At 38.5% G+C, this 20,099-nt stretch overlaps 1 long non-coding RNA gene across 1 annotated transcript; it reads left to right on the plus strand.

The window, feature by feature from the left end:
* Positions 1-246: 246 nt before the first annotated feature.
* LOC141567955 (uncharacterized) lies at positions 247-19,793 on the plus strand. Its single transcript, XR_012491000.1, has 3 exons — positions 247-567; positions 13,219-13,315; positions 19,746-19,793. It is a non-coding gene; the product is annotated as an uncharacterized LOC141567955 (long non-coding RNA).
* The last annotated feature ends 306 nt before the right edge of the window (positions 19,794-20,099 follow it).

A 20,099-nucleotide genomic window follows, 5' to 3' on the forward strand; every position in this document is an offset into this window, starting at 1 on the left:
GAGAAGCAGTATCAAGGTCTGTCTCTGTTATCCTGAAACCAGATGGGCTTCAGAACAAATTTACCTATAAATGATTTAATAGTTACTAATTAAGAAGTAAATCTCAACACTTAAATTCTTAAAGAATGAGCCTAAATCAGCAATATAAAATGAGAAATCACAATACCTTACCTAGTATAGTAATTATATGGTTATAGTAATTTCCATTGCGATCTAACTTGTTTCTATCATTTTCCCCAAGTCTCAACAGAGGGAAAGGAGATGAGACAAAGATGAGAACTCTCAGTAAAGTTCTCAGTTGTCTTCCCCTCAACTTCTCCAACCTGCCATTGATGCGTGAGGAACTTGGACCATCTCACCTTCTTCCAGAACAATGCTGGAAATTCCATTCGGGCTATCTCACGTGTGCTCCATGAACAAAGATTCTCAGTCTCTTCCATTTTCTCCTGGCTGATGAACCCCGAAGAAGCAGCTATTCTATGTCCTCACCTTCACTCCTGCTGGGGTTGGCCAGAGGCTTACGGGCACCAAAGGAAGGCATTGCCAGCCTGCAATATCTGTCTTGAGGTAATTAATTTCTTATGTCTTATATCAAGTGCATTACTGACAGCACCTAGGAGTGGGTTTTGTCATTATAGAAGCTTCTGGCATCATTTTTCTTCATCGCAAGGACTTGTTAAAAGTTTTTGATCTCACCGTGTCATACAGATGACACTGAAAAATAACCTAGGTTTTACTCATCATTTCTGTAAAGTTCTTCATATAAGGATTAAGTCATGAATCCTTTGGCGCTCTGGGGTGGTGGGGGTAAGATAAGTCTAAAGGATAAGTGTAAGAATCATAAACAAGTTGATACATTAAACAGTATCAATATGCTTGTCCTCTTGCCTTTCTGAGTATAAGGTCTTCACCCTGTTTACCCAAAGCACTCATTAGCCTCAGGAGATATTTGGATATTATGAAGAGAAAGAAGAAAGTAGTACCTGGCCTCTGAGCTCAAAATAGACCGTTGTTATGACAGTAGAATGTGCAGGTTCCACAGAACCTTTACTCCCCCCTTGGGTTATAAAAAGTATCCTCAGGGACTCACTGTGGTGCAGAGATTGTGTTCCATCTGAGTCAAGTGACTGTAAAGAGAAGGTATGATTCGGAGGAAATAGAGGAAATGCCCAACCCTTTTGAGCCTAGGAAATGTGTGGGAAAAAGAAGAGAAGAGAAAAATGTGAGCGTTAGTCACATACGTAGGTATCTTCTGATATCTTCTCTGTGGTGAAAAGGAGAGAACATTCCAGAGAGCTGAGGGAAACATTGAAGGCAGAAGAGGTCGCCGCTCTCTAAACCTTCAGGTTTCTAGGAAGAAACTGCCTCTGAAATATCCTCCAGTCACCAAGCTGGGAAGGGGCCACAGCAATCTGGCAACGTAAGGTGTTCGGGCAGAGGAAGATCTCAAAGGTTCACTTTTCGAAATCACCCTGGGTTTCAAAGCAAGTGAGACTGGCCGGGGAGCTTGCATACAGACAGCATGACTATGTAGCCAGGGTTACTGAGCAGCTTGCAAGACCTCACCCTGTAAGGTCTGTGCACAATCAGAAGCCGATGTGGCTCTCGTTTGCCAGGGAGACGGCTCAGCCCTGACCATGCGGAGAAAGACCAGTTTATGGATCTTGCCAGCTGCACAGTTCAGCTGCAAAGAACAAAAATGAGCAGCACCAGCTGGACGAGAGACATTGTTCTAGAGCCCAGTGTGACAGACCGCATGGAGCCTGAGATCTGACCCTTCTGTCCATTCACTTAAGGTTATGTGCTGGGCACCCCTTGCTCCATATGCTCAGATAGGACGGTAACTTAAGGGAGAAAGTGACCAGAGGAGGCATTTGAATAACTTTTATGACGCTTAAATGGACTACTTAATTCAGACTAATATTGATACAAGATGGTTTATTATTTTTATTGTTTGGTTTTTTTTGGGGGGGTGAATAGTGCGAGTACCTTAATGTCAATAATTAGGCTTTATTCATCTTTGGATCTATTCTAGCACCTGACCTGTGACTCTGCCTATAAAGGGAGTTTAAAACAAAATCCTCTGTAAATAAGTAATGGGTAAATAGATATTTTTAACTCTCAGTTGTTCACAACATCCTAGAGAGTAGTTTACAGTATCTTAAAGTTATCCATTTATTTCCACACTTCCCTAACTTGGTGCTCCAGAGATATAAATCACCTTGAGTAAGAAGAAACCGTGTCTGGCTTTCCAAACTTTAAGAATTTTTCTGTTTCCCAGTTATTTTTGTGTTGGAAGGAGGCATCACATCTAGTTTGTGGAACTCTGGGTATAAGAGATTTTCAGTCAACACGCAAAGGTTCACAGAGGTTTTTCCTTCCAAGAATAATCCCGTGGGGCTCCATTCAACAATAAATATTGCCCAACTTCTCTGTGCAGAAGTCAGTGTAAGGCCGCAAACACTAAGGAAATTGCCTCTGCATCCAGCCGGTTGATTTGGCCGGCCAGGAGCCAATGCATAAAGAAGGTCTGTCTCTGTTTTCTTCATACTTTTCCTCCTCTCTGAGTCGTAAGCCATGGAGAGTTATGGGAAAGCCTGGGAAGAATGTATTAGAGACTGTCTTTTTCCGCAGACCCACTAATTATGAAGAACCAGAGTTTTTGCTTAAACTGACTGGGCAGTCATGATTCTGACCACTGGACATACTGCAGACATGGGCTTCTGTAAACCTCATTCTAAAAGGAGTCTGGGGAGAGAGGCCTCAGTGTGTTCACTCACTTCATTTCATTTTCTGGCTCCTCCCAGCAAAATTAAAATAAAAACGACAGACATTTTATAACACATTGCCCTTGTTACCCACTAGAATCCTCAGGGTCATGCTTCTTTTAATATTATAGAAAAAACACCCAAATAACAAACATTTTGTTACCTTAAAAGGACGAAAGACCAGAATTCAAGAGACTTAGCTTGTGATTCTATTATGAATAAGCCACTGGATTCCTACGTGACATGGGCCAGGTCCCTTTACTTCTCTGCATCTGAATTTCCATCCTGAAAAAAAAAAAAAAGATGTGGAATAGTGTTTGAAATTCTGGAATACAAGATAGTTTTTAAATTATTAACTGGGTATATAAATCTTGACACTTTGGCCTGAGTTACACATTTTATTTTTTCAAGGACATTTTTAGGTGATTTTCTAAAATCCGTTTCTTGAGTTGATTAGCTTATGTTATGCTATAAATAAAAAACTTTCCTTCACAAGGTATTTGAATACCTCAAGGTAAAATTCATACAGGAAACATAGGATAAATATTTGATTCTTTCCCATTATTACACATTGTATTATTAAAGCCAAGAGAGCTGTGATTTACGTATGGACTATTCATTTATGATTTGTCTTTGGAGTTCTGAGTAGCTGTCTCTTCTATGAAACTGTGTTTTTATGCTAAAGAAAGCAGGGTGTACTGTTTGAATGGTATTCAGCTGAAATAAGGTATTTGCTGGAACCAGCCCTGGTCCTTTAATTAATTTCTGAATTAAAAAAAAAAAGCTAATAGCTTTGTTAGTCAGAAGACTCTCATGCTGTATAATCTTCATTCTGGGTCATAAAAAACATATTCAAATAATCTAGGTGGCCTCAATAAGAGAAATTATGTATTTACTAATGAGGAAATAACGAGATTGGTGAGATACTGATATGCCAACTCAAAAACAGCAACTTGATGTTAAGAAATGCCATCACAAAGAGGCTTGCCATACACATTCAGAAGTATATGTACAAAGTAATATATATGTACAATTTGCACTAAGTGGGCAGTATGTATGTCAATTTGTTTGAAAATTATGTAGATAACAGAGGAGGGACATGTTTTTTAGGTACCTTAACAAAAGCATGCTTGTGGGGACAGAGTCCCAGAGAGCAGTTTCCAGGCTCTCAGCCTCACATAGACAGGTGCTGGCTCAGGTAGTAGATGGCCATCAGCTGTGATTGGATGGCCATCAGCTGTGACTAGTTGGCCATCAGCTGTAACCAGTCAGCCATTAGCCACTAATATAACTGCCGTGGCTAGGGGGTTGGTTGGTTAGTTGTTGGTTGGCAGAGAAGTGAATGGCAGATTGCGACTAACAAGTGTGGTTAGCAAGCGGGTTGTGGATTGCAGATCATGTTGATCCTACTTCCTGTGTCTCGCCCAGCCGCCAGTGAGACTGGGGTGCAGGAAGACCCCTCATTGGGGTACTGGAGGATGTTTGCTTTTGTGTCTCCACCAGCCACCATCGAGAATATAGTGCTATGAACCCCCATCTATGGCTCCGTTGGTGTCCCTTTTTGGCCTCACCATATCCTGTGTTGTTGTGCGGGTTGCAGGATCAGAGAGCCTGCATGACAGTGCTATTTATATTTTTGGAAATATTAGCTTCTCTGTTCTTTAACCATACTGCCCTATTATCAATAACCTCTTGGTTTTGTTAAGTTCTCAAGAATGTCTAGGTTTGCAACATTCTTCACCTATACTCGGGTTAAACAAGTACAAATATCTAACAGAAATCAATAAAGAACATGACATGTGGAACCATTACTTTTCTAGTTACAGGTAATTGTGCTCAGAAAAGAATGCAATAATTCCTTTAATGTTAACTTTACTTAAATGTCCATTTTCCACCTTTGTCTCTTGCCAGAAGTACAATAATTATTCCAGACCTGGGCTATGTAATAAACGTCTGGGAATAGTTTACTTGCTTGAGCTGTTTCTCATTCTAAAACATAGACCATGTGGTAGTTCACCATCTGGGTCCTTTATATGTAACTTTCCTAGTTCTCTAGAGTTAGTCACATGCTCTGAAATACAGTAATGCAAATAATAAGACATTATTTCACCTTTGGCTCAACCTATTATTCAAAGAGCCTAAGGAAGTCAATTAAACTGTTCATTTGAAGTAGGATTGAAAAAAAATGCTTTGTTGGAAAATAATGCAGAACGTGCATTTGTATTTTAAATTTCTGAAACTATTGTCAAAGTATTAGGAGTTTACAGCTTGATGGTAATCCTCCGACAAAAGCCAAGTAGAAGGGGAAGATTTAGGAATCAAATGATCACATTTTAACATGTAACCAGGGAGGGTGATGAGAGCATATTAAGAATGAAAAAAAAAAAGTCAAATACTAGCAGATGTGGAATATTTGTGCAAAGCACAAACCCAATAGCCATCCACAAAGAAAAGTATCATGGGAATGAAAAGCTAAAAGGAGTTTTCTGAGATTGTTTTAGTCCATATTCAAGTAGGCTGAACTTAGCCAAATTTGCCTAGGATGAATTCCTAGGCAAATGTAGCCTGCCCTGGATGCCTGGTAAACAGGTCTTAAATGGAAGGATAAATGGTCAGCCCAGTGGGTGGAGGTATGGGCTAGAAATAATATAGGGGACACATTCCAAGTGCTGGAATATCTAACACTCTACATATATTACACAATGTACTCTTGAAAATGATAAAGCTGGTTCTTCTGGATACTTCTCTGTGGACAACAGTCCTGAGAATGTTTCTCCCCTGACATTCATCCCAGGTCCAATCTGAACATGCCTATATGTAATCTACCAAGCAGGTGATTACTTTGAACTATCGCCTGATTTTACCAGGCAATCACCAGAGCTCTCGCAAGGTTATCTCTCACAAAGAACCTAACATTGTTCTTGAAGAGTTTGCTGTGATCTGTAGGGCTCTCATGTGATCTTGCCCCAGCCTCACTTACCAAGCTCCACTGGGGACACTGAGTTCCCGTACAGCCACACTGGATTTCTATCTGTCTCTGAACTACAAGCTCATTCTTGCTCCCTGATGTTCCCTCTACCTGAAATGTTTTTCCCCACATTCTTTGCACGTTCCAGTTGGTCTTATTCTTCAAATCTCAGGTTAAATGTAATTCTTCAGAGAAGAGTCTCCTGAACACTCTCATATTTCCCCGAAAATAAGACCCGGTGTTATATTAAGGTTTGCTCCAAAAGACACGTTAGAGCTTATGTTCAGGGAATGTCATCCAGAGAAATCGTGCTAGGGTTTATTTCCCGGTTAGGTCTTATTTTCGGGGAAATACGGTAACTATAGGTAGAGTGTTTCTACTTTAAGTAGAAAGGGACCAGTCACTGTTCGTATCTATAAAAGCAATCTATTATTCTCCTGATGATGACTTTGTTTACTTGTTTACTGTTGGCTTTCCTCACTGGAATGTAAACTGGGCCAGGGAAAGTCCTGTCTTGTTATTGCATCCCTGGTGCCTGATACAGATTCTGCAGTATGGTAGTCCTCAGCATAATGCTGTTAAACACGTGAATGAAGAGAGGAATGAAAAAGGTTTTATCATGAAATGGGAAGATGGAAGGAGGACAGAAATGCATGTGCCGAGTGAAGGAGAACAGAGAGAATTAAGACAAGAGGTTGTTTATTTCCTGTGCATCATTTTCAAACCCGTTATCTTCCTGCCTCCCAAAACCTAAGTGAGAAAGATGAAGGTGTATGTTAGCATGTCACAGGGTCCTTTAGGGATATAACCATGGGGTTTGACTTCAGGAAGGACAGGAAAGTCAGAGGGGAATATCTAAAACACTACAAAAACAATCATCTTCAGGCACTAACTGAGGCCTCTCGACTGACTCATAGAGTGGTTACCTTAGTCACCAACCTGTTTATAAATTGGGAAATTCAGCTAGAATATTAAAGCATAAACATTTTAGGTGTGTTGACTCAAATGATTAATGAAAATGGAAGACGAGTTTGGAACAAGATTTGTTAGAAGAAAGAAAAAGTCAGTGAAAGACTGCTTATTATATCCATATTATTAAACCTTTGGGAATGGGGTGAGTGTAGAGATGCACATGTGAGAAGGTGGGAGTTGGAGCCAGAATGTGGCTGAGAATAACCTTTCTTATAGTCAGATCCTGTCACTTACACGGCATCACCCTGTTGGTTGGTTCAGGAGTTCAAGTGACATTCAGTTGAGCTGTGTTGATGCAATGTGCCATGAGAATGGATGTTTCCACAGCTACTGAGGATGGAGCAGCTTTTTCTTGATGTCTATTAAGTGGAACTTGGACTGTAAAACACAGCAACAAAAAGAGACTAGACAACTTAAGCATTTTCCCATAAACACAGGGCTCTCCTTCATCTCTGCCAAGGGCTCTAAGTCAGTCTGCATTGAGCAGAAAACTGAAACCCGCTGAGCTGACAGCTGCCGCTGGCCTGGAGCCCACTGTGAACCTGAGGAGAATAATGTTCCCCACTTCATCCAGGGCTTAAAATAAAGCTGAATCACCACTTTGGAGATACAGATTGTGTCAGCCTGGGGAAGGCTGAGATCACTGTCTTCAGAAGGTATGTTAACCAAGCCAGAAACTGTATTAGTTCAGTTTACCAATTTCAAATATTTTCATGTTTACTAGGCAGAAGGTGGGTAGATGAGTTTTCCAAAATTATTAATTTTTTTTTTTTTTGCTTCTCCACTGATTTCAGAAAGTTAAGGATGACTTTCCAGACCTTGAAAAATATTCCTAAAATAATGTATATTGAAGAGATATAGAGATCTCCTAGGACAGTGTATTTGCACTCCTTAATATATAGGGCATACATGGCTCAAGACAATTATCAGAAAAGCCTCCACGTTTTTCCCTTTATGTCCCAAGGTGACGGTGGAACTTCAGAAATAGGTTCAACACATATTTTTGCAAATAAAATTCATCAACCAGAGAAAAGATGAGGCCACAGCTTCTTAGAATACCCAAATAATGTAATTACACAACTTTTCTGGGAGGTAACTCTGAGGGATTCATCTTCCTCTTTGACAAAGGATTCTTAAACACACAATAATTCACCATCTACAAAGACTATGTGTCATCATAAACCATTCCTGAAGCCGTAGGAGGTAGTGTGTGGTGGTATATTAAATACTTCTCAAATACATAAACAGCTGGGGTTCTTTTTCACATGCAAGAAATTTAAGTTACTGTTAGTCATCTCATGAACTTTAGAAGAAAATGGATACCATGTTAATGACATGGGAGCACTGAAAGATACAGAAACACCTTATGAATACATCTAAGAGACTGGATATAATTTTAATGAGGTGTATTCTGTTATAGACTGGTTATTGGAAATTGGCAATCTACTTCTGTTTTTCACAGAGGGATACAGATAGACCAGAATGTTCCAACCTCTTTCTATTTTTTTTTAAATCTTTATTAAATATTTGTTGATATCTACTATATGCCAGGCATATAGTGCTAGGGACTAGGTGTATAAAAGTAAGGAAGAAAAAGACAAGATTCATTCCCTCATGCAACTGGTTATCAGAGGAAGCAGGATAATTTGCATATTTAATATTGCAATTATGTCTATGAAACGGGCCCCAATAAGAAATAAGTGGCACTAAAAGAACTTGCACCAGGATAACCTGACTTAATCGGAAAGGTCAAATGAGAGTTCTCCAATGCAGTGACATTAATCTGAGTTATGAAGGATGAATAGTATTAGGTAAAGTAGGAAAGGAAGAGCATTTCAGGCAAAGGAACAGCATGTGCAGAAGACTTGGGATGGGAAGAAGCTTAGAAAATATAGTAAACGAAAGAAGGCCAAAGTGTCTGGAACATCAAAAGCCAGGAGAGTGATGGAAGACGAAGATGTTAATGTAAGCATTAGCTTGCTGATCTTTTTATGTTAAAAACTTGGGATTTTATCTAAAAACTCCATGGATAGCTTTTGAAGCATTTGATATACTGCAATGCTATGATTAGAAATTCATTTTTCAGAATCCATTTTTTTTCCTATTAAAAAGTGAATTGAAGAAGGAAGCAAGGATGTTATGTGGAGAGATGCGTTTAGCAGCTATTACAAAAGTTCAGAAGGGAGGTAGTAGCATGAACTTGGGTGGTCGTAACTGAAAATGGTGACTGCATTAATGACTGATGAGTTTTGCATTTAGGAAAAGAGAAGAATCAAGGATACCTCTTACATTGGTTTAATTGAGAACTTAATATATTTATTTATTTATTTATTTATTTATTTGTTTATTTATTTATTTATTTATTTTGGCCACTATTCAAAGTGTTGTCCACAGAACCAGCAGCCACAGGATCACCTGAGAACTTGTTAGAAATGCAGAATCTCTGGCCTCAACCCAGAACTACTAAGAACGGGGTTAGTAATGCGATTTCCAGGTGATTTCTATTCACATTAAAGTTCTAGAAGAGGAGTCCCAAAGTAGAGCAACATTGGGGCTGAGGCACACACAATGGTAAGAGAGCAAATTAGAATCAAAACCAAAAGAAGGCAACACAGGGACATAGTTCAATTATACACGGATCAAGAATAAGGACCTATTCAGGATGGACTTGAGAACATCATTAGGTGAGGCTTCTTATGGAAACTCATCACCAGAATAAGCAAGTTAAATCCTCACATTCCAAACAGTAATAAGACAATGCTGAGGAGCACTGTTTCTTTGCCTAATTATGAAAATAACTATTATAATAATAGTAGTAGTTATGACAATAACTAAGACTTGTGTTTTACAATTACTCAGTGCTTGCTTTTATATAGTTTTTCTGTTGGAGAAATTCAAGTTAAAGGAAAAGGCCTGAAGAGTACAGAGGGGAAATGGCATTGTATCTGGTGGTGTGTGCAAGAAAATGTCGAAATTCTTCTTACTCCCAGGTATTTTAACAGAGGCTTATTAAAAAACAAGCAAACAAACAAAATCAACAAAAAAGAACTAAGAGTAACACTAAAGCTCTGTATAATAACTTCACATAATCTGTATGCCCTGCGTACAAGAAAAATCACGTTGAGTCATTTCTGTAGAGCAAGCACAGAATATTGCAACATAGAAAAGATGTAAGTCCAGGATTGCTGTATCATTATGAATTTTGATAGAAAGAAAATGCCAAAAATACTTCTTAGCTACACTCTAACTCAAAGTTCAAAGTACCATGCAACAAAGATTACTAGGCTCTTACTATTATGCACTACATCAGTTCCATATACCCCAAAAGCATGGGGGGGCAGAGGAGGGAAGCCACAATATTATATGGTCCTTATTATATTGCCAAAAATAGACGTGGTTCAATTGTACTCTATGGCTCCTGAGGTTACAGAACATCATTCTTTTCCAACGTTCCAGCTGGCAGTTACTTTCCCTTACTCTCATCTGCTCCCTTGTGTTTATTTTATATTCATGCACATGACAGCAGAGTTACTGAATCAGCCTGTGCAATCTTGCAATTATTGTTTTCAGAAAAATGCACATAACAATTATTACATCAACAATTGAATAATTCCAAGCAGCCATTTAATATTAATATCATGTGTGCATGACTTGAAGAGGACACAGAGAGGAGTCGCAAGAATGTTGCAAGGCCTGAAAATTTGACCTTCAGGAAAGAATGAAAAAGGTGACTTGTTTGACCTTGGAAACAGGAAGCTAAGGGAGAAATTAGAAGCCTAAGAATATGTAGGACAGACTTTAATGGGAGATGTTCTAGGACTTGGTCAAAAGGGCAACAGAGAACACAGTGGTAATGAGTTCTAATGACCACAACAGAAGCTGAGGATAAAGTGTAAAGGGATTAGAGAGCCTGTGCAGGGGTTGATAACACATGGCTTTGGACTTCAGTATTCCTGGATTTAAATCCTGGCTCTGCAAGATTAGAATAAAACTGACTTAAAAACTATGGCTAGAAAGAAACTGTGGAGTGCTGTTTTTGTAACGATTTAAAGCATGAAACGTTGGGGATTTGAGTATTTATTTGAATGCTCTTGTAATAGAAGTTTGGAAAACATAATCTTAACCTCTGTTTTGTACTGATTTTGTCCGTTACTTGGTAAATTCATTTTTTCTCATTTAGTGCTTATTTATTTATTTATTTTTTTTTTTTATAAGTTCTGAAGTCACACTTCATGGCTTTGAGTTCCATGTTTGAATATTGACTATTTATTATCTTGAAGTCTCAGGTCTCATACTTGCAAACTAGAAATAATAATAGTTCCTACCTTGTTTGGGTTCTGAAGGATTAAATGGCACCTCTCAGGCTGATTGGCAGACAAACTCTATAAATGGAAGCTGTCTTATTCTCCCTGCCCTGTGTAGAGTGCTCTCTAAGCCCTGTGAAGAATTCAACGATGAATCAGATAATAAACCTAAACCATAAGAGCTTTTAGAATCAAGTAAGGGAAGTAAGACCGGGGTTCAAATGACCATAATGAAGAGGAGTAAATCTGCCTCAAGAAAGATACAGGTAATGACATGGGCATTTAAAGAGGAGATCTGACTTTAAAGGAGTGAGAAGAATATGGAGGGCATTTATGGAGAAGGTGGTATTTGAACTGGATTTAAAAATATAAAGTGTTTGACCATCTGGAAATGGGGTGGCCTGGAGTGGTGGAAGAATAGTGGGATAATGCATTCCCAGCTAAGAGAACAGCACAGGCATTCATTTTGTAACATTTTGTAGCTTCCAGTGCTGACTTGAATATTTGTTTCAACAAATTTTATCTCTAAAGATATTCTAACAGTTTGTTAAATTTTAAGCAGTCGGCCTCCCACACACCAGCCTCAAAAGCAGTGACACATTATTTTTTAAGAAGCATCAACCATTTCAATGAAATACGGTGGCCTAGCGTTGGTACAATGCCCCTGAGTTTTTATTGTTATTCCATTATTTAACTTGCTTCCAAGCTTTATCATTTAGTCATCCGCATTGGCAAGAACAGTAGTTTATTCATGATTGTTAAAAGAGGAAGAAAAACCTCAAATATTTAAAACAACCTATTTAGATTCTAAACAAGTATAAAACTGAAAGAGCATCTTTTTGGAATTAGTATTCCGTTTCACACTTTGATTCAAAATTAATATGGAGAAAATCATGAGCATCAACAAATTAAAGATGTTACAAAAGAATGGATTCATTTCTGAGACAATTTATTGGCATTAAAATACTAGAGGGAAATGTTCTTGACCAGATATTCTTGATTGTCCTTCAGAAAGTTAGTTTGGAAACTTGCACAACTATAAGGGAGTGACTCCCAGATATAGTTGTTGTTTTTTTCTTTATTCCTCCCCTCCTGCTAATACATATATTTTATAAAATTATACATTTATATAAATATAAATCTGTTATATTTGTGCATTCCAATAAAAAGCCTAATTGTGTAACATGGAGATTTAAATTCTTAACTTCATCAAAGGGCCTTTATTTTCTGAAACTTTGCTAATTTTTAGTCAGTCAAAAATAAGAATAAGGAAGGGAGAATGGCATCACTTCACCATCTTTACCCAATTAATTCAGACAGACTCAGAGAGAAACGGAAGCAGGTACAGATTAAAGTAGCCCACCCTGGGGGCTTTCACACCCTCAGCTGAGGTGTCCAAATGAATCAGATATGCTTCCCCAAGCCATGTGTAATCGGCAGGCAATTGAACTCAGGTTCTCAGTGAAACTGTTAACTTTGGCCACAAGCAATGTTCCCTTTTCTTGCCCCCCCCCATTGTTGTATCATAAATTATTCAGAATTAAACCTAATGCATGATCACATTTCCTATGACAACAATCGAATTTATAATTTCATCAGAACTGATTGGAACTCAAGCCAGAATCCCCTGATTCAGTTATATTTCTATTGATGATATAACACCTTCTCTCCTTTCTACTGTTGAGACACAATTCCATTTTTCTTTCTTTTTTTTTTTAATAAAGGGAGAGGTTCAGAGAATTTCTTAACTAGGATAATGTCCAGATTTACGAAGAGTATAATGTCTTGGGAAACACATTTTGTTGTAAACATTAACGAAAATACTTGTATGAGGCTGGACTGCGTACTGTGGGAACTAGAAGGTCTTACTCTCATCTGTGTGCCATATGAGCTGATAGCGAACAACTGCGGGATACGTATGCATTTATTCACACATTAAAAGTGATAGCTATAACTGAACTCACATTTTCTAAAGAAAACCACATTGAGAATCATCAGATTGCAGCAGCGTACTGAGGTTTATCTAACTTGGGTGAGGACAAAACTCTTCGCTGGGGACTTCATTTTATGAAATTATCAATGAATTCTAATTTCTAGGTCATGAGAAATGCCAAGTATGGGAAAGGAATGCTTTGCCTGTATGTATGTGTCAAACAAAAGACACAATCTTTTTTCTTTCTTTCTTCCTTTCTTTTGTCTATTACAGGAAGACAGTATGCACAGTGGAGAGAATGAGAACTTTAGAGTCAGCAATAGCTGTGTTTGCATTCCAGCTCGGCTAGCTATAAGAATCTTGGTCTTGAGTAAGTCATTTTTCTGAGTTTCACTTCCTTAAACACCTAAGATAGACAGAATGATGCATATTTTGAAAGCTAATTGTGGATAATAGATACGATCACCTGTGTTTCTAAAAAGGTTCTAGACTTCACAAAACCATACACACTTTGGAGTCTCATCACTCGTCACAGGACAGATATCAGTGGCTTTTGCCCAGTCACTCATAATGGAGGATTTACAGTTTATCTAAGTCTCACTCAGTTACTTCTTAACATCCCCAGAGAGATCTCCCCAAAAATTTTGAACAGCCCAGTGCTTTCCTCATCCATATCTTCCAAGTCTGAAGCCTTTCCTGAGTCAATGCTCCTTATGCAGTTCATGAGATGGCCCGTAGATGTGCTAAGATTGTCAGCCTGCAGTGCTCCCCAAATGGAACACTCAAAGGTATTTGAGTCACTGACTCCCCGGAGTCCTCACTGCACTGAAGCCAGAATGAGAGCCATGCAGAAGTGAGAAGAGAGTTTCTCTTATGCTGTGTCACATTATGTCTGCTGAACCCAAAACCTGCTTGTATCACCCTGGTTTTCCGTCACGAACAAAACCAGTTTCTTCACCTTTTGCCTGCAGCTTCTCTCACTGTAAGTCTCAGAGTGATGCAACTAGGCCATAGAGGCCAGCTGTGTGACCTTGAGCAAGGTACTTAACCTTTCTGTACTTCAGTATCCTGCTAAATTAAAAAGGTATAATAACATCTACACATAGGGTTTCTGTGTGCAAAACACACATTGTAAGCACTACACAAGTGTCCACAGTTATTTAACTTTTATTAGTCTCAGAATTGTTCTAGAATATGGACCCTGGGAACAAGAGGAAATATTTGGAAGAGGTTAAATGATGACTCAAACTATTTAATTGAAACAGTAAAAGGAGATTTGATTTATACTGTATCCCAAACTGGTATAGTTATCGCCAATCAAAAGATACAGTTTCCAAAAAAAAATAAAGTATTCTGGAAACATAGGAGAAAAATTAATTTGTTCTGAGGATACTTAAGGAGGAAGGAAAAAGATTCATGTTGGAGTTAGTGTTTCCAAAAGACTTGGAAAAATTAGAGTAACTTCGAAAGAAGAAAAGATGAGATGGTAAAGCCAGACTGACGGCAAGTCATGAGTATAGAAACAGGCATGCAAATCAAGCATATTAGGGAATGGTGAGTGGTACGTGGGTAACAGAAATGTGAGAATAGTGAGGCCTCTAGCTTAAACAGTAAGGTGCTGTTGCAGATGAGGCTGAATGACATGCTCTAATGTTTAGATTTATTTTTAAGGAAAATAAGAAACAACAAAAGTTTTTGTAAATAGAGCCCTTGACCATTTTAATATTTTCAAACAATGATCACTTTTAGACATTATGTTTGAAAGCTCTAAAATTGCCTTTTATGTTCTTATTTTACATGTTTGTACCTCATCTAATAAGTTACCTTTTTGGTGGTAGTGCTTGCGGTATAATTTATAAGTATGTTAGCATTTTAGCGCAGAAATTTTTTAAAAGTACATGTTTTATTGCATTTTACTTTCATTATTTTACAAACAGAAATATTGCCCCCCCTCCCCAAAGCGCTGACGTTAGTGATCACAAGCAAAGATCTCATGAACTTAATAAACTTGAGATAAAGATGGGATTCATTAGGCTCAACATAGACACTCATCAAACCTAAGCCTGTTGACTACATGAGTAATTAGGAAGGAAAAGAACAAAGTAAAAGAACATGTATGACATGTTATAAAATTTTAAAGACGTGTATAAAAGACGAATTATAATGGGGACTTTAAGATCAATTTTTAGTCCTCCAGGAAGAGGCTTTAAATATTTGTCTGCAGCGCATTTTCAGACTCCATGCTACTAAAGCTGGAGAAAATACTGTGAGTGTTCTCCCGCAGACGTAGAAGTTCATGAAACCTCCATCAGTACACAAATGCACACACACACACACACACACACACAAATGAATGCAAAAAAGAAAGAGCAGGGAAACCAGGTTACAGTATCCATGGGACCATGCCTGATTTTCATTTCATCTGGATATCTGATGTAATGCTTATTTTTATGGCTGAGATTCAATATGCAATTTCAACATTCAATGAATATTCGTTGAGCACTTGCCTTGGGCCATTCAATCTCTTAAGATGCCCTGCAAACAGTATAAGAATAGGCCAAGTCCTTGCTGTCTTCAACTCACATTCAAATTGGAGAAGTCCAGTGAGGAAAGTAAAACCTAGTGATATACTGAGTGTCTTTGGTGAGCTTAGCAAAAGTCCTCTTCCAACAAATGAACTCAGTATATATGACAGTGCTATCATTAGTCTCATGAGTTTAAGTACTGGTTACAAAGCTAAATTTCATAAAGCATCCCATGTCCAAATGCGCACTGTGGCCCATCACTTTCAGGATTACATAATGCCTAATGGGCTCTTAAATAGCATACATTGATTTGGAATCTGGGCCCATACTATTAGCTGTTCATGAGACCTGTAAAATGGGCATGATACTAACAATGACAGTATATATCTCAATACATAACGTAATGTGTAATCTCATAAGGTGGTTATCAGGATTGAATGAAATGCTCCATTTAAAGGGCTGAGCACAGTTCCTGGAAGATAATATTCACTAATTATTGAAGGTAATAATGGTGATTATTTTTATTAAAAAGCCATATAACTTGAATCCTACAAAAAACAAAAACATGCAGCCAATCCAATGACATACCTATCAGACAGTTAATGAGATGGGTGAATAAATTTGTTGGTCTGTATCCAGCTCAGATTTAAAGGGCTCTTCTGTTAAAGAAATTATTAAAGCTAGGAATCGGAATTCTGCATGTTTCTCACCATTCAGTGTAGGCTGTCCAGATTTAGTGGAAACACATTTGTGGGCAACCTTGCATAGAACTGGAGTTTAGATTTACACAAAACTATACATTTTCAAAACACGTTACAATTATTTACCACATTACCATGACAAAAAGCCAAAGCTGCACGTCAGCTTTGTATGAGAAGTGCTTACAAATTGACTCCAATGAACCAATTAAAGGTGATTCCAGAAGTTTTAAGGGAAAGAGAAAAAAATTCCATGAATATTTGTGTAATTCTTTTATTTTTTGTTGAATTGTCATTTTGTGGTGATCATTTGGGTGAGGAGCATAGCTGAGATTGCAAAAGTTACCTCACAAGTCTTTTGCCAACAGCGAATACCAGGGAATGGGGATTCGTGTCAAAATAAAATTGGAGAGGGGAAGAGAGAAGAGGGAGGGAAGGAGGCACGGAAGGAGGATGACAGAGAGAGAGAGAGATCCCTACAGTTCATATTAATGATTCATTTGGTGTATTCCATTCAAAGCTGTTTTAAAACATCATTGTAAATGGAATCATTTTCCTTTCTTTCACACATGCCAGACTTTTTCACATTCCTCTTCTCTTACCCTACTCTTTCTGTATCTCCTGACTCTTCCCCACACTAGGATTCTCATGTTGCCTCTAACCTTTCATTTGTTTTCTATCTGTTGATAAAAAAGAACGATCTGTCCAAGTCAGCAGAGAATCTGAATATCAATGTTGTGCTCTCTCCACTATGCATATAATATGCCACAACTAAAGCTTAGTGTAAAAGGAAGAATGAAGTAAATTGTCTAGAAAGTTTTTTCTTGGTGAATGGAGATGATTTTTCTGTGTCTAATCCTTTGAAAGAAGCTATAGTAATACATTCGCAATAGCACTTTAGTGATCTCTAGCCCTAGGCAATATTATATATAAAATATAAAATCATAGGAGTATGGTAATGGACTTGGTAATTTTACCTGCCCAGGAGTTCTTCCCCTTCCTAATACCATCTTGATTTCTGTTCAAGGAGTTTTCCTTTTCCCATTGTATGTATCTTGGTGGAAAGTAGCTTCTGCTTCCTGTTACAAAGTCACGGGGATCAGATAACACTTCTCCATGTCCTAGTGCCCGCAGAGGGTAGAATGTAACCTAGGCCAGGCTAATGAGATGCCCTCTCCCTGGACGTCAGTAAATGATGCAAGGATGTGAGTCATGCTCATAGGTTATTCTTTACCACTGCAGTGGTGACAAGCTACCTCATTTTCTGCTGTATGTCATTCCATTTCTGAGCCCCAGTTGTGAACGATGTAAGCCCTTTTTGCTTAAAATAGCCATAATAGATTTTTGCGGCTTACAGTCAAAAACTGAATTTCACAATCGCTCATTGAAAGAGCTTTTGGAAATTCTATCTTAGGGAAATATACAAGCAAGTCACCTGGCCACCTGGAAAATAGGGTTCAGAAAACCTAACTCTGTCCACGTATACCATCGCTCTCCCAGAAAGATTGACAATAGATCTGGAACACACTGTGGTTTTATCAATAGAGGGGTGTTCCAACATCAGCTGGGGTGGCCTGGGCTTGGGCTCTGGGAAAAGGAAGTCACACCAAACAGAGGGAAAAAGAGTCATTTTCCCCCTCCCCCACAGAATGATTTTTTTTAAAATGCTAAGCAAAGAACATAGGATGTGACAAAGGATTTTTGAGTTCCTAAAACCTTGCTTTTGGTTCTTAAAATTCAAATTATTGTGTGTAACATATAGCGTTGAGAAGAATGCATATAAGGAAAGAGGCAGTTTTTCTACCCTGAAGTTGCTTTAAAAAAAAAAAGAAAGAAAAATTCAGAGCTGAGCTGAGGCAGGAGAAGAAGAGCCTGGGAAGGCAGAACTATAGGGACAGAGGTTGTTTGGGTCGTTCTCTGAAGGAGCCTCTAATGCCATCTTCTCCATATTGTCCCCATTCCAAAGGCGGTGTGGTGGGATCAGGGAGCCGGTTATATGTCCAGCCTCTGAGTGAGCCTAAGGGGGCAGGAAGCCTCTGTGACTCTCACACCCGGGGTGGTTCATATCGGAGCAGCAGACACAGTACCACAGTTTCTAGGCGGAAGGGCTGGTTGTACACCCCACCCCAAGTTTTGATAGAATTGGAGAGATTCAGAGTTTTTCTGGTCCTTAGAAGGATGCAAAAGTGCCCCCAGAGAAGGTTGATTCCTCTGAGGGGCTAAGAGGCTGCAGTGTGTGTCAACCAGAGCTTGCATATCAGATGGAAACTTGCCTTCTCCACAGGTGCCAATGGAGACAGATGCCAAAACATAAAGAAGAATGCAAATGAAATACATTTTAGTGGATGTCAGAGTGGACACATGAGGAACTGGGCCCATATGCTTGATCCCCCCCAAAGCCAAATTCATAAAGCCATGATGTTATATAATAACACTGCCATGCAAATCATTTCAGCTGAAAAGAGAAGAATGAGGTACAGGAGAAAATTGTTAACTTGATTGCAGTTACTTCGCATTGATAAGATTACATTTTCTGCCATTGAAGAATGGCAGCTTAAGAGAGAATCTATTTTAAATTATAGAAAAACTATATTTTTGGATGTACAAATTATGGATCAAAAATATTAAACCTAATAAATGTAACCAAGAGTATCAATTACTTGGTTAAAACCCTTCACTATCTGATAGAAATTTTTTGTGTTTACCTGCCCAGAATCCATCACTTCTCATTCTGTTACAAGTACTTTAATTTTCCTTTTGGAAAGCCCTCCATTTCCATTCTCTTCATGTTGCTCCTATGAAACTGACCTGACCCTCTGGTCAAGCGGTGGGCAAGTCACACAAGCACAAAGGGTCAGAGTCAGTGATTGGTTCCAAAATGAGTTAATGACAATCAGAACAACGAGTTATCTTGAAATATTCTCATTGTAATTGTTGGAAAACAAGTGTTGGTGTGGAGATGATAGTGGCCATCTTTACCATGTTAAGGTGAAAACTTGCCAGAGGTGGAACCAAAATAGAGAAAGGAAAGAGATGGAGAAACAAAAACTTTCCTGAAGTTATTATGGAAGGTCTGAATCCAGCTCTGCTTGGATCACACTTATCCCTTGAATATGGTTTTATTATATACAATATTTTATTTATTTTTTCCCTATTGTTTAAGTAAAATGTATTCACCTGTAACCAAAAGAGCCATATAGAAATAAATTCTCTTTAAGGTAAAAAATAAAATCTAAACTCCTTAGCATGACCTACCAGGTCCTATATTATCGGCTCCTTGCCCAACTCTCAAACCTCTTACTATACCCTGCCTCTCTAACAAAGCTCTGCTCACACAGGTTATCCTCCCTCACGCTTGTAGCCCTCCTCTCTGTGCCTCACACGGCTGGCTCCTTCTCATCCTCAGGCCCTGGCTCAATAAAGAGAACTTCTCTGACCAATACCTGCTCCCCACCTCTCCATCTCAAACCTTCTCATTTCATCCTTGAGTTTATTTTCTTTAGGAAAATTGTCAGCTTCTGAAATAATCTTGTCCTTTTAATATTTTACTTTTTTATGGTCTCCCGTCTCCAACCAGAATGTAAGCTCCATGAGGACAGCTACCTTAGCAAACTTAGCAACGGTGCCTGACCATTGGTAAGTACATAATAAATACTGCAGGAACAAATCAATGAATTTCACTTTTATCTTCAGCAATTACGTAATGCTGACTATCATGCCAGGCACTGTCTGAAAGATTTTTTATATTATTAACACTTTTAATTCTCCTAATAATCCTGTGAGGTTGGAATTTGTATTATGTCCATTTGACTGTGAAGCTGAGCCACACATTGGTTAAGCCACATGCACAAGTGGGAGAGCTAAGTAAGATTCACATCTGTCAGCTGGCTCTTGACTCATTTTTCCCATCCTCTGTGCCAAGCTTTCTGAA

Source organism: Rhinolophus sinicus, linkage group LG12, assembly GCF_036562045.2.
Source record: "Rhinolophus sinicus isolate RSC01 linkage group LG12, ASM3656204v1, whole genome shotgun sequence".
NCBI lineage: Eukaryota > Metazoa > Chordata > Mammalia > Chiroptera > Rhinolophidae > Rhinolophus > Rhinolophus sinicus.